Source organism: Ambystoma mexicanum, chromosome 4q (assembly GCF_040938575.1).
Source record: "Ambystoma mexicanum isolate Mex_15411 chromosome 4q, UKY_AmexF1_1, whole genome shotgun sequence".
In the NCBI taxonomy this organism is placed as follows: Eukaryota; Metazoa; Chordata; class Amphibia; order Caudata; family Ambystomatidae; genus Ambystoma; species Ambystoma mexicanum.
Window position 1 is genome coordinate 107,931,863 of NC_090928.1, and position 15,506 is coordinate 107,947,368.

Sequence of the window (15,506 nt, forward strand, 5' to 3'; positions counted from 1 at the left end):
CTCTTTAAGCAGGCCATTGAGTCGCTCAACAAGTCTGTTGACTTGGAGATGGTAGGCAGAGCACAGAATATGCTTGATGCCCAGTAAGGATGTAACCTCTTTAAATTGATCATTGGCGAAGTGTTGTCTGTTGTCGGACCTCAACACATTGCATACTCCCCACCTGGGCAATACTTGACATTCTAAACATTTGGCTGCAGATTTTGCATCATTATGAGCACATGGGCCAGCCTCACGCCAACATGAAAAAGGACATGCAACAATGATCATGTACCTGTAAGAGCTACATTGATTCTGAATATCAACATAGACAATATGCAAATGCCAGACGGTCCCCTTCGAGTGTGGTAATGTTGCCGTAGCAGTCTTGAGTGTGTAACCTGCTGTAAACTTCCGGCATTTAACTCAATTATTTACAAACTCAGTTATCAGTTCCTGTAAATTGGGCATGAACCATTGGTCGTTAATCTCTGCAGCAACATTGCTCTTTTGAGACATGTACTGGGTACGGCCGCTGATCCAGTGCTGTTTTGAGCAGCCCCTTGGGCATCACTGATTTACCTGTACTGTTCTAGCTCCACACCAAATCCGTGGGTGATAACTGTCAGGATTAGTCCTGCGAATACTAAGGCAGCGAATATGGCAAGGGAAATGTGCACATAGGAACAACGACTCATGTATGCTAGAAGCCAGGAGTGCAAACAGAGTGTGATATTAAACCCAATATGTGAAAAGGGATGTGGGGTAAGCACCTGACCGCGAGGAAAGTCGGCAAGCGCCTTACCCCCAATTGCTGTTACAGGTACTGACAGCGCTAAACCCACGTAGAGGGCAAGCAATGACAGGATCTGTGAACTAACACTCTGATGGTATCAAATAAGGGAACTAAAGAACTGTACTCACAAGGACGAGAATAAACCTCTTGAACGTCAGCTAGCCCATGAATCCTGTTGATGAACTGGGACCCCGAGAGGCTAGAACAGCAATGGGAGAAGTAGGAAGGTCCAGAGGGCACGGGCTGTAGGTTGCCAGGGAGAGGTAGACTGTAGAACAGGGGGCCCAAGAGGACAAGGGCTGAAGGCAGCCGGAGCGAGGCAGGCTGCAGGCAGGGAGCCCAGAGGACAAGGGCGGAGGCTGGAATGCAGCAGAGCGTGATCCGCTGTTATGTGGGGAGCCCGACAGGGCAAGGGTGAAGGCTGGAAGGCAGCCGAGAGTGATCCGCTGCAGAAAACTAAATACCTAAGTTGAAATAGTGATAACAAATAGCGAGGAAAACATAAGCATTCACACAGGAGCTAGCTAACAACCGCACACCACACCTAAAATCAAATGGGAATATAAATGCAGAAGTGCTAAGGAAAACCTGGAATGGATCCCAAAAGAAGTAAGGATCAGGAGCAGGGAAAAAGCTAAATAACCAATGCAAACTTCTCCCTATCCTTCCAAGGAAAAGACAGGAAGCTAAAGAGGAAGGCTAAGGCATACGGGTTAACAGCAGCAAAGGACAGAGTCAAAGAAATACCAACTGGGCTGCATTTGAAAAGGGAAAGCACTGAGAAATGCTGCCTGTAAACAGAGGAAGGAAAAAAGGGAAACAAGGGAGCAGAAATCAATTAGAGCATGAATCAGAGATTCAGGGCGGAGGGAACAAGAAAACAGGAACCAGGACCTAGGTAAAAGGGCAAGGAACAGTGAACAAGGGACTAGTCAAAAACAGGAACACTGCAAACGATGACCAGCGCTGGACTGAAGTGAGACTGTGGCTTTTAAAGCTGCTAAACGAGCACACGCCTCAGGTGTGCTGACTGCTGCACCTGCAGCCACAGGTGTTGCTTATCCTCCACCCAACCTAGTCCTGCAAGGGTGGAGGTGGAGCAGGGGGCCAGGCATTCTGGGAAACACAGTCATTTGGTTAAAGAAGCATGCTGGCTGCCAAAGACCTGGAATGGATCCGGAAGGGAAGTAGTTTGGAAAATAGGGATTTTGCGCTCCCAATTCATTACAGCACTGTGGCATTAGGTTCGGAGGAAATGTCCAGCAAGGAATAAGCCCCAAAACATGCCCCCAAGTGGCGGGAACGGGAGCGAAGGGAGCGAGTCGTGACAGTATACCCCCTCCTACGGCCCTCTTCGGGTGCCCGCCACCCGCACGAGACTTCTTCTTTCCATGATGGGAGTGCTTTTTCTTTGGAGGTGGCACTGATGGAAATGGTGGCTTGTGGGCAAAGGCAGATGGGCTTCCATGATAGGAGTGCTTTGTCTTTGGAAGTGATACTGCTGGAATCGATGGCTTCTGGTGAGGAAGAGACTCATGGTTTGAAGAAAGGCATGAAGGACTTGCAAGACCTGAAGCAAAGTTGAAAGGTCCAGGAAGCTCAGTCACTGGGAGTGGACCCTTGTAAGTCTTTGAGGAGGGAGGCAGGCTGGTGCAACTTGCCTTAGACAATGGTAGAAGTTCTGTTAGCCTTTCTGCCGAGAGCGCACATGCGGGAGGTAAGGAAGTTGCTGGCTTCAGGAAATGTTCATGTTCAGCCATTAGAGAAGGTGGCGGCTGAGGTAGAGGTTCAGATCTTTTTCTGTCATCCATCTGGGAAAAGGCTTGTGGTTGAAAATGATTAAGGTTTGATTGCACGTTGGATACAACAGCAGGGACGTTTGGCATACTGATAGGAGTGATAGACACAGTACTTGGTATTTCAGGCACACTTGCAGAAGGAGCAATAACAGACACATCTTGAACTGCAGCAGTCATTCCCTTCCTTTGGCTACTAGCACCCAACTGGTGCTTCTTGGCGGAATTCTGTTGCACAAGTTCTGTAGGTAATACGCCGGTCTGCACCACCCCCTGTGCACACCCAGGTGAGTGGTTCTGACTCACCACTTGGTCTAGCTTGATGGCTCTGAAGCGGGAGCTGGCAAAAGTCTCAAAATCTGATGCTGCATCTTTTGGAGGCTCTGATGCTAAAGTGAAGCAGTTGGGAGAATCGTCTTGTGGAAAAGGCTGGCATTCTGATGCTCCTCCTGAAGCAAAAGAAAGGCATTCTAAACGTTCATCGACAGTAAATGTTTGGGATTCAGGTGGACTGTCTGGAGCAGTAGAAAATACAGCAGGATCTGATGGTGTAGACAGGTATACCTCTGATGTTGGAAGCGAAGCTAAGCAGGATACCGGTGTATCATGAACTGAAGGCAAACAAGCAATAGACTCTGGAACTGAAGACATGCACATATGATGGACTACCGGAGGCTCTCTGGCTGAAGGATGATCTTCTGGATGAGTCACTGTAGACAGGCAGGCCAGAGGAAACTTTGAAGCGGAAGGCATGCAAGTTGGAGCCATCTCGGTAGCTGAATCCAAACATGTCAGGGTCTTTGGGACTAACCCCGTGCATGGTGGAGGCTCTTGATGAAATGGCAGACATGGCAGTGGTTCATTGGTTGAAGACACGTGTACCAAAGATGACTGCAGGGCTGTGGATTGGATCATAGAAGAGTCAATGGTTGTAGGAGGACACACAGAAGTCTCAGAAGTTGATAGACACATTGGTGTCTCAGGAATGGAGGGCACCTTTAGGGCATTAGACTCCTTGGCTCCAGTAACCAAGGACTGAACTGTACCCTTGCGGTCCTTTTCTTTAGTGGGTGACACAGAGTCTCTTTCTTTGTGGAAGTCAAAATCAACCAGTGGAATCACCATAGTAAAGTCTCTGTTAATCAGGATTTCGTCAATTGTCCATTCCTCTGTCTTAGCTTCTGAAAGAGGCAGATTAACAATCAACAGTTCAGGATTCGCCTGCTGGTCTTTTGGTTCTGTATACTGTGGAATGAGTTCATCAGAACATGCAATCTGTACAGTCTCTGACTGTTTGTATTGATCAGAATTGGCAGAAGGAAGAGTGAACCCAGAGGTAAGATCGTCTTCCACATCAGCTTTAAACTCTACTTCAGTCTCAGCAGCTGTATCAAGAGCAGGACCTAAGCCTAGTGTAGTGACTGAATCTGTGTATGCCACCTTTGTGTATTGTGTTTGGAGATCAGAAGCTTGTATGTGTGCTAGCTCAGAATTATGACAGACTGCTACACAGGAAACTTTAGGTAAAGGAGTGGCTTGTAAATCTTCAGCTAACTGCAATCCCTGATAATCAGCAGAACAATTGTTAGAAACTGTGCCCAGGTTGAGCGCTGTGCTAGAAGAAAGACTTTCACTTCCAATAGATCTAACATATTGGCAATTATCATGATTTACCAAAGTCTCTGCACTCAGGGGCTGAACTGTGTTCACTTCATCAACATCAATGGATAAAGTCTGAGGTGTATTCAGGAATGCGTGCAAGATCTTATTCTCCTCTTGTAAAGAAATGAATTCTTGTGTTAACTCCTCAAGCTTGGCTCTTAGTATGCCCTGCATTAACTGTACATCACTATCAGTAGGCACAAGGGGAGGCATAGTAGCATCAGGGCTGGATCCTGCACTAGCAATCTGGATGTGCACCGATTGTGCACTGTCCTCTACTGCTTTCAGGTTCTGAGATTTATACTTTCTCATACTAACTTGGTCTGTGTTACCCTTAAGCAAACTATTGACCTTAGACCTCTTGACATTAGGGACTACCGTATGTACTTGTGCAAAGAAGTATTTGGACTGAGGGTAGAAAACAGAAGTTATGCAAGGAACCCCTCCATTCTTTATGTTTGTACCATGAAACTGTTCTATCTGAGGTGAAGCACAACTGGAATCATGGGTTTCAACAACCGAGGTACTCTTGTCTAATAAGTCTGACAGTGTGTTGTTTTCTACGGTTAAGGCTTGCGCTGACATAGAATCGGGATCAGAACAAAAGATCGAACTAGGATCAGGCAATGTAGGATGAGCCATCCTATGGGAAAAATACTCTGCTCGTAAATGCCCATTCGTGACAAGGAGTTCATTTAAACCAAGACTAGTGATTTGATTGTCACAGGTAAATGTAGGGGAAGCTTTCTGTACAAACTTGTTAGAGGCCTTGCTGCCTTTCTTTCTTAAACTTGCCATATTCAATGGGAATTTTGGGCTGGTCATTCTGTCAGGATTAGTCCTGCGAATACTAAGGCAGCGAATATGGCAAGGGAAATGTGCACATAGGAACAACGACTCATGTATGCTAGAAGCCAGGAGTGCAAACAGAGTGTGATATTAAACCCAATATGTGAAAAGGGATGTGGGGTAAGCACCTGACCGCGAGGAAAGTCGGCAAGCGCCTTACCCCCAATTGCTGTTACAGGTACTGACAGCGCTAAACCCACGTAGAGGGCAAGCAATGACAGGATCTGTGAACTAACACTCTGATGGTATCAAATAAGGGAACTAAAGAACTGTACTCACAAGGACGAGAATAAACCTCTTGAACGTCAGCTAGCCCATGAATCCTGTTGATGAACTGGGACCCCGAGAGGCTAGAACAGCAATGGGAGAAGTAGGAAGGTCCAGAGGGCACGGGCTGTAGGTTGCCAGGGAGAGGTAGACTGTAGAACAGGGGGCCCAAGAGGACAAGGGCTGAAGGCAGCCGGAGCGAGGCAGGCTGCAGGGCAGGGAGCCCAGAGGACAAGGGCGGAGGCTGGAATGCAGCAGAGCGTGATCCGCTGTTATGTGGGGAGCCCGACAGGGCAAGGGTGAAGGCTGGAAGGCAGCCGAGAGTGATCCGCTGCAGAAAACTAAATACCTAAGTTGAAATAGTGATAACAAATAGCGAGGAAAACATAAGCATTCACACAGGAGCTAGCTAACAACTGCACACCACACCTAAAATCAAATGGGAATATAAATGCAGAAGTGCTAAGGAAAACCTGGAATGGATCCCAAAAGAAGTAAGGATCAGGAGCAGGGAAAAAGCTAAATAACCAATGCAAACTTCTCCCTATCCTTCCAAGGAAAAGACAGGAAGCTAAAGAGGAAGGCTAAGGCATACGGGTTAACAGCAGCAAAGGACAGAGTCAAAGAAATACCAACTGGGCTGCATTTGAAAAGGGAAAGCACTGAGAAATGCTGCCTGTAAACAGAGGAAGGAAAAAAGGGAAACAAGGGAGCAGAAATCAATTAGAGCATGAATCAGAGATTCAGGGCGGAGGGAACAAGAAAACAGGAACCAGGACCTAGGTAAAAGGGCAAGGAACAGTGAACAAGGGACTAGTCAAAAACAGGAACACTGCAAACGATGACCAGCGCTGGACTGAAGTGAGACTGTGGCTTTTAAAGCTGCTAAACGAGCACACGCCTCAGGTGTGCTGACTGCTGCACCTGCAGCCACAGGTGTTGCTTATCCTCCACCCAACCTAGTCCTGCAAGGGTGGAGGTGGAGCAGGGGGCCAGGCATTCTGGGAAACACAGTCATTTGGTTAAAGAAGCATGCTGGCTGCCAAAGACCTGGAATGGATCCGGAAGGGAAGTAGTTTGGAAAATAGGGATTTTGCGCTCCCAATTCATTACAGCACTGTGGCATTAGGTTCGGAGGAAATGTCCAGCAAGGAATAAGCCCCAAAACATGCCCCCAAGTGGCGGGAACGGGAGCGAAGGGAGCGAGTCGTGACAATAACTCCTACTGGGGTGCACCCCCCTGTAATTCTATCACTTGAACAATGGGTAATAAGTTGAATGGCTCTGCAAGTGTTGAGTGCTGCCTTTGCAGAAATGCCATCAAGGGCATTTGATCATTTTTACAGAGCATGAAGAGTGTTGTTTGCAGTGGCTAATATGCTACTTCTTTTATGGCAAAATCGGCCCTGTTGTTGCCTTTTGAAATCACATCAGTGCTGTTGGTATGGGCAGTCTATTTTACTACCGCCAATTCTATTGGGAGGGGCAGTATGTCTATTGACCGGGACAATAACTCTGCATGCTGCACAGTGGAGCCGATGCTCCTCCGGAATCTCCTCCTTTTCCATTGGGAAAATCCGGATTGTGAAGTAGGGTCAATCTCAGAATATGTTAACAGGCTGCTCTTCCGACTTATCTATGGCCATTATCAGAGCTGTCAACGCAGCCGCCTGTGCTGAATAGTGTAGAGGCAACCTCATCTGAGACACACCATAGAGCGTCCTTCATGATAACAGACCACTGCTGCTCCTGTGTGTCAACAACCCATGCTTGAATCTGTCATTGAGGACCCATCAACAAAGAGCATCTCTCCTCCTTTTAGGGGCTCTTCCTGTACTCTAGGTTCGCCACTGAGCTTGTCCATGTATGAGGCACAGTTGTGCACATACTCCCCTACCTCTGTCGATTGTGCTATGAATGTCGCTGGGTTAACAACCCGACATGACACTACCTCAATTGCTGGATTGGACAATATCACTTCATACTCTGATGTCTCTGAGTTGTCAGTGTGGACTTTGATTTTTCCAGTATCATGAAGAACGAATGCTCCACATATCTCTCCACTGGCTCCCGGTTACCGCAAGGATCAAATTCAAGACCCTTTGCAGCATCCACAAGGCTGTCTGGGAACTGCAATCTCTCTACACCCAGCTTTTCCTCCTCCTGAGGGCCGAGGTATGACTAGATGACACCCCTTTAACAGGATGCATTGATTGGACACAGCCAGCTCAGTGTTGACTTTAGCCAGCCATTCTACTGTCCTACTGCTGGTGTTCTTGTTGCATTGCAATTGCCATGTGTAGTCCTTCCATTTGTTGGTGCTGATCAGCTCTATGGCTCCTGGGATGATTGAGTTTACGCCTCTAGTGTCAATGCCGGTGGCAGGGCATTCTCTATAATATAAAATAGGTATTCTGCATCCTATTCGCTCGGCTTTTGTTGTCATTGGCCTGGGTGCTGTGAGATGTAATCATCTGGGTTTTTTCTCCACCCAGTCTGTGGACGATGTTGTAGTCTTATTCCTGAAGCCAGATTTAAAGCCGTGTGGCATCTTCGATCTTGGGTTGTCGAATAGTGACAATAGTGCTTGGTTATCTGTCACTAGCATGAATTTCTTCCCTATAATAAAATGATGGAAGTACTCACATGCCCAGACAGCGGCCAGTCTCTCTTTTTTGGCCTGGGAGTAGGCTCTTTCAGTTTGGGTCAACGCTGGCTGGCATAGGCTGGTGTGGGCTACCATGTGGCTCGTGGGTGATTCTGCTTTTACTTGCTGGGCCAGGATGGCCCTATGCCCACGGGGCTGGCATCAACCATTATCTCTGTGTGCCACACTGGCTTGAAATAGGCTAGGTGTGTTGCATTCTCCTGTTCACCCTTGATTGTGTTGAATGCCTTTTGGCAATCCTGTGACCACTGGAATGGCTCTTCCTTCCGCATGCAGCCTCCTCAGTGGTTCTGTGATGATGATGTACCTTGGAAGATCCTGGCACAGTACCCAACTATCCCTAAAAATAACCTCACTTTGACTATCTGCATGGGTGCAGACAACTCATTGATGGTGCACACCTTCTCGGGGTTGGTTGCATTCCGCAGCCGGAGAAGATATGCCTGTTAAACTGCTGTTTGGCTTTGTTGATGTTGCACTTGTCGAAGTTCAGCGTGAGGCCTGCTCTGCTTAGAATGTCACATACGGCCATGAGAGACTGATCGTGTTCCTCCTGAGTCATCCCATGAACCAGTAAGTCATTGCTAAAGTTGAACGTGGACTTGACGGGATTAGCAGCTGTCTTTTGGCCTCCTGGAAAATGTCTGCAGCAGAGAAAATGCCAAAATTGAGGCGTTTGAGTCGAAATCACCCATCATGGGTTACACACGTTGTTATGGGTCTTGATTCAGGGTGCAGTTCCAGATGATGATACCCCTGGTTCTGATTTAGTTTAGAGAACTTGGTGGCCCTGTTCAGCTGGACAATAATGTCCTCTATTTTTGGACCGCGATGTCTTTCGCTTTGTATTGCTGTGCTTGCCACCATCATGTCAATAACATGTCAATACAGAGTCTGATTTTGTTTCCTTCTTTGGTTACCACCACCAGCGGCAAGATCCATTGCATCAGTTCCACTGCTTGTAGCTCCTGGGATGCCACCTGCTGAAGATGGAACCCCACCCGCCTGGGGTGTTGTGGCACAGGCCGTACCCTTCCATCGGTGTGTAGCCGTACCACAGTCAGTTCCGTGTATTTTACCTAAGCCTTGGAATAGTTCAGGAAATGCCTGCCTTATGGTGTCTTTTGATATTGGCGTCCCTGTCATTTAGGAGACGATCTCTTTGTCATTAGGCTCACTGCTACACCTGACCACCTCATTGTTCTGGTAGTGGACATCAATGAGGGCCAAATCCTTTGCTGTCCGGTAACTGAGTAGGAACTTCCCACTGACAGAGCTTCTGAGACTTGTTTGTTGGTGGTCGTCATTTTTCCTTTATGTGACAGTGTCCACTAAAATTGCCCAATGGATGGTAGTGTTGTATTGGGGTGCCATTGGAATATGTGCACCTTTGACTGGGATAGGTTGTTCCTGTCCCCAGTCTTTAAACATTCTTGTACCCCCATAATGGTGAGGGTGGCACCTGTATCAATCAGGAAGCAATATGTTGCGTCCACCATCTTGTCCATGACCTTTAGGGCTTCTGCAGTCTCCTGTTCCCCAATGCATCAAATTGAGAAACTCATCTGTATTCTGTGGGTAAAGGTCTTACGTGTACTCCCTGTAGTCCTCATACAAGTCCCATGGGTACTCATATTGCTCGGGGTAGTACATGTGTTGGTTTGTTTCCTCTTCAAACTACGTTTCCCCATAGTCTGCACCTTGGTCCATTGCACTCACCATTCTTCGTGACATCTGTGGGTATGTCGGTGGTGGCCTCCACATTGCCTGCAGGGGCTGCCTGGCTGTGGGCCTCCAAGTTGCTGGTGTCAGGTGCCTCAAGGTTGGGAATGGTCTCCCTTCTCTGCACACTGTTTGGAAATGACCATCCCTTCTGCACTTGGAGCATTATTAGCTGATTGCTGGGTACATTCCTGAGTGTGGGAATGCCAACCTGCACCTGAAACATATCTGCTGGGGGCGGGGCCCCAGTCTTAGTTGTTGGTATCCATCTCTTGTAGATCCTCTTGTCATGGAAGGGCTGTTTATGGGTCCTCTGATCACGTCTCTGTTGATGGCCAGTACAGTCTTGTCTTTTTCCCCCCTTCTTCTTTGGAGTTCCAAATAGTTCACTGGAATCTCCACTCTTTCATGAACTCTTGCAAGTTCAATCACCTTGTCTATTTCCAGAGTTTTTTTAAGAAGCTACTTTTATAACGCTGATGAGGGGCAGCCCTCGATGGCCTTGTCATCCGAAAACTGTGCAAACTGGCAGTGCACCAGCATCCGCCTGAGTTGGGTGATAAACCTGTCTACGGTTTCATGGGTACTTGTGAGCACTGATTACAAACCTACCTTTCGTTGTGTCTATTGGGCTGTATCACAGATGTTTTCTCTCCATCCGGGATTGTTTTAATAATTCCTTTGATTTCTTTACCTGCCAAATTGGTTAAAATGTCTTTGATGACGGGTAACTTCTCTTCTCGTACGGCCCTTATAAATGTTCTGTTATGCCATGTTATTTAATTTGTAGAGCGCCAAAGCCCTAGGGCATCCAGGTGCTGAGCAGTGAGACAGAGCTTTAAGGGAATGCATCCGGCATCTCAGGACGTTTACATAAACAATCTTGTTTTTAAAGATTTCCTAAACACCAGGTGGTCTTCTTCCTTTCGGAGTGATTCTGGCAACTCGTTCCAAGCCTGTGCCGTCAGAACAGGGAACGAGCAGCCGCTTCACCAGGCTCTTTTATTTCATTTCATTTATTTATATGTTTCGGTTTTGAAAAACCTTTACAAAAAAAAGTTTAAAATCAGAATTTCACAGAAATGATACACAAACCCACCAAACAAAGTCTTCTAGAACGAATAAGACAAATTGCACGGAAGAATGCTAAAATATGTTACATAAAATAAGACTTAAACCTGAAAACTTAATTACATAAAATCATGATTCAATGAACCATACGTTGAATGTAAACACACAATTTACGATAATACAGCACAACACAAATAAAACCACCATCTATGAAATAGATCTAACCGTACAATCAATAAAAGGACATAGTTTGCAATGATGCATCAGAAATAGCGGAACACAGAAATCTGTAAGGACTCCCGATTTCCATGGAGCATTTGCCACCACAGATTGTCCAGGTTTACATAATCTAAATTTGTCACAAACTTTTTAAAACATCCTATGCGCTCAGTTCTCAAACAGGGGCACTCAGTGACAAGATGTCTTAGAGTTTCAATAAGACCGCTAACTTTAAAAAATCTGTACACCGAAGGTTCACAAGTTCCTCTTCCCCTAAGATCTATTATCTCTCCAGTCATCAGTAGGTTAAATCTGAAGCGCATAAATACGTGGCGCCACCTTTTGTCAGGGAATTGGATCAGATTAGGTTCCAACAGCCCCCCCACACCTTTTTACTGTGAGAGACCAGATGAAAGTAGAGCTTGGTTTCCAGTACCTTATCTGTATTGTTACTCCAATCCAGGTATTCCCACATTTGTTTTACTTTCACAGGATTGAAGAGGAAAGGTTCATAGGACACGCCCATTTTTGCCAAGGATTCCATACATTCAGTTTTTAAATCAGCCAAATAGCCAGAGACGATGGAACCATTATGCAGGCTACTCCGCATCAGATCATATAGAGTAGATTTAGACAGGTGATCAACCTCCCAAACATGGAGAGCCTACGCCACATTAGCACCGTTTCCAAGGAAAAAAGACCAAGCTCGGCCGCATTTGAGAAGAAATCTTAGAACTGACCGCAAAATCTGCACCTCATATTTCTGCAATTCACCTCTCGCCCCAAGCCGGTAAGAGCTCAAGACCATAGCAAAAATGCAGGATGACTTTGCATTTGTAATAGTGCAGCGTTGGGAGGAAAGAAAACTTCTCAAACTTGTTATCCATTTTTTTTTGCATGATTTGAGAGGCAGCTTTCCCCACAAGGTATTGCCTATAATGGATTTTTTTCTGTCCCCAAAAATGGGGAACCCAAGTAGCGAATGAAACTCCTGACAGCCAATTTTTTGTGATTCAAGAACCAAGTATACTTTAATGGGCTAGATTTAAAGAAAAACCACATGACAACTGTCTTTTTAGCATTAATATGAGGTGAGTTTGACTGTGTATAGCCCTTAAAGACAGTCAACAGATGTTGTAAACCCCGAGGGGTATGGTCGAAAAACATAAAATCGTCAGCATAAGCAGTCCAGCCTACCTTCACCCCCTCCACCATGGGGGGTGCAAAGGCGGCTTTGTCCAAAACAGCACTGGCATCTGTCATATACAAGTTAAAGATAGTGCGGGCAAATATACACCCCTGACGTAAGCCTTTGGAGGTTTTGATGGAATGGGAAAGAATACCCGTGTTGTTAAGGTGCACCTGAAGTTTAGACTCTCATGAAGGTGGTACAATATAGAAAGGAAAGAGGAGGGCAGTCCAGCCAGTTGGAGTTTTGACCTAAGAGTATTCCCGTCCAACATAACAAAGGCCCTTGAGAGATCTATTGAGGCCACATAGATCAGAATACTATTTGCCCGCAAAGCTTTATGTTTCATGATCTTTAAAAGTAAACCTCCAGCGTCGGTCCCCACATGTTTTCTGAGGGCTCTTTTAACTCGATCCACTCTAAAGTCATTAAATTCTTCAACCCACTCAACCCTCAGGGTCCTTTATCCTGTTCGGGCTGCAATGGAAATGGGTCTGGTTTTCCGAGGAAGGACGCACATGTGCCTGCATGAATCAGCCCTTGCTGGGAAGCCCCTTGATCCTTGATCTTCCATGATGGCACTTCACGTATTAGAGCTCCAACCTTCCACCTCTATTTTTCCTTTACGTCTTGCACTGCACAACCGGTGTGTCACTTGGTTGTATTAGTCATTTCCACTTTACTTCTTTCGTGTTATCGGTGGACACAAGCAAACCTCACAGGTGTTTCAGGTGTATACTTCGATGCCTCTAGCTCCAAGAGTCTCGAGATGCGGCACTGGTGGGCCTAGAATGCGGTACTGGAAGCCCTTAATGTCAGATGCGTTCTGATGCAAATCACCCCTCTGCCTATGTTGGCTCTGCATATTCACATGTGCCACTGCCCTGATGCAGTACTTCGTGCTGCTACCAGGCTGGCCAGGCCTGTGGTGTGGCCACCATGGATGTTTTATGCAGGCTACCAGCGGATGGCAGGTCCCGGTGAGGGTTTCACTAAGAGACGAGTACGCTCCATACTCACCCGCTCACTTGCAATGTCAGCAGCCGCCTGTCGGTGTTGAGAAATCCCGTAAGCCTGCAGCCTGCTGGACGAGTAATACTTTGGTTCTGTCGTGGGAAAAACAGTCTGTGGGCTGTAATGAATCGATGCGCCAGCCCAGCCGGAGAGACACACCTTGCGGAGTGCAGGATGAATGTTGCGGAGTGCAGGATGAATGAAGCAGCACATGCTCTGAGAACTTCAGCTGGTCGGGAGACACACCTTGCAGAGTGCAGGATGAATGAAGCAGCACATGCTCTGAGAACTTCAGCTGGTCGGGAGACACACCTTGCAGAGTGCAGGATGAATGAAGCAGCACATGCTCTGAGAACTTCAGCTGGTCGGGGGACACACCTTGCAGAGTGCAGGATGAATGAAGCAGCACATGCTCTGAGAACTTCAGCTGGTCGGGAGACACACCTTGCAGAGTGCAGGATGAATGGATGCCACACGTTCTGCAAACTTCAGCTGGTCGGGAGACACACCTTGCAGAGTGCAGGATGAATGAAGCAGCACATGCTCTGAGAACTTCAGCTGGTCGGGAGACACACCTTGCAGAGTGCAGGATGAATGGATGCCACACGTTCTGCAAACTTCAGCTGGTCGGGAGACACACCTTGCAGAGTGCAGGATGAATGAAGCAGCACATGCTCTGAGAACTTCAGCTGGTCGGGAGACACACCTTGCAGAGTGCAGGATGAATGAAGCAGCACATGCTCTGAGAACTTCAGCTGGTCGGGAGACACACCTTGCAGAGTGCAGGATGAATGGATGCCACACGTTCTGCAAACTTCAGCTGGTCGGGAGACACACCTTGCAGAGTGCAGGATGAATGAAGCAGCACATGCTCTGAGAACTTCAGCTGGTAGGGAGACACACCTTGCAGAGTGCAGGATGAATGGATGCCACACGTTCTGCAAACTTCAGTTGGCCTGGTAGACCTATGGACGCCTTGTCAGAATGGTAGCAGGATGCCATGGAGGGTATTGGGTCACACGGCAGATTGAGTGACAAGGACACTACGGAGTGTAGCAGGCAAAGGACACTGCAGACAGCAGTTGGAATCTAATGCAGCGTGTGACATCTATCTCGTTGCCATTAGCCAGTAGTTGGCTTGGATGCCCTTGTTCTGGGCATGGAACAGACGACACAGAGAAACAACTTACTTCTTAAGCTTTTTATTCCTAACTAACCCTTTCCTCTCTTTACTCCTCCACTTCCTCTGAGACACGGGCCCCCTCGATTGGGGCCTGTGGTACAACGTGCTGGCACACCCATAACATTGTGGAGATCTGGTTTTCATGATGTCTAAGATATTATGACACAACAGTGCCTCCAGTTGTCCCACAGGGTGGAAAGAGGTAGTTAAGGAGGATATATATGTGCAGTTACTTTTGTGTGTCCAAATTCAAATAGAGCTCCCATCAAATAACCGTGAATTCTGCTTACATAACAAACACACACTTAGACACTGTCAGTGTATTCCTCTTTTATGGACTCTTTAATTAGTTTGTACACGGCTTTGTTAGTCCCCTATTGACCTATTGGGAAGATCTGTTGATGCAACGCACTCAGACCGACATTTGAAACAACCGTCTGGCCAGAAGAATAGAGTTGAATGCTGCCATATTGGGTTCTCTGGGGGAGAGCTAGAGCAGGCAGTCCCATGAAGAAAAGGCATTTAAAGTCCAGCCACATCCGGGCCTCAGGGTGAGAGCTAGAGTGGTCAGACCTAGGGCACTGGCACTAGAGTGGGTACTTCCTTTTATTGACATAAATGACATGTGTTCAGTCATTAGTCCCTTGACAACCACTGGGCACCTAAGTCCCTCCACGGGCTCAGACAGGACTAACTCCAGTCCATCTCTGTCTCAGGGGGCTTTTTCTCTCACGGTTCAGGCCATGCCAAAGCTTCGTTTAGAATTAATTGGGGACCCCCACCTGCTAAATCATACAGGGGACCTGAGTACTCCACAATGAGGAGCATGTCTGTCACAAGCTTTGTATGTGCCGGTACCTTCTTACTGTGGAATCTACAGGAACACCTCTTTCGTCCATCCACACACTTCTCCTTCACCCTGCAATGTCCCTCCCTCAAATATTTACTTTCTCTTTCTCCAGAACCTCACTCCTCATAGCTGGGCCACCCCACTCCCTTTCTGGAAAGTTTTACGTCAATTATGCTAATACCGCTTCAATGTGCACCCTATGCTGTATCCCACGAATCATAAGTACAGTCAGAGAGGAAGT

At 47.1% G+C, this 15,506-nt stretch overlaps 1 protein-coding gene across 1 annotated transcript in view; it reads left to right on the forward strand.

Moving 5' to 3' along the window:
- CLVS2 (clavesin 2) overlaps nt 1-15,506 on the forward strand; it is a 409,036-nt gene that overhangs the window by 117,527 nt on the left and 276,003 nt on the right. The window lies entirely within an intron of this gene.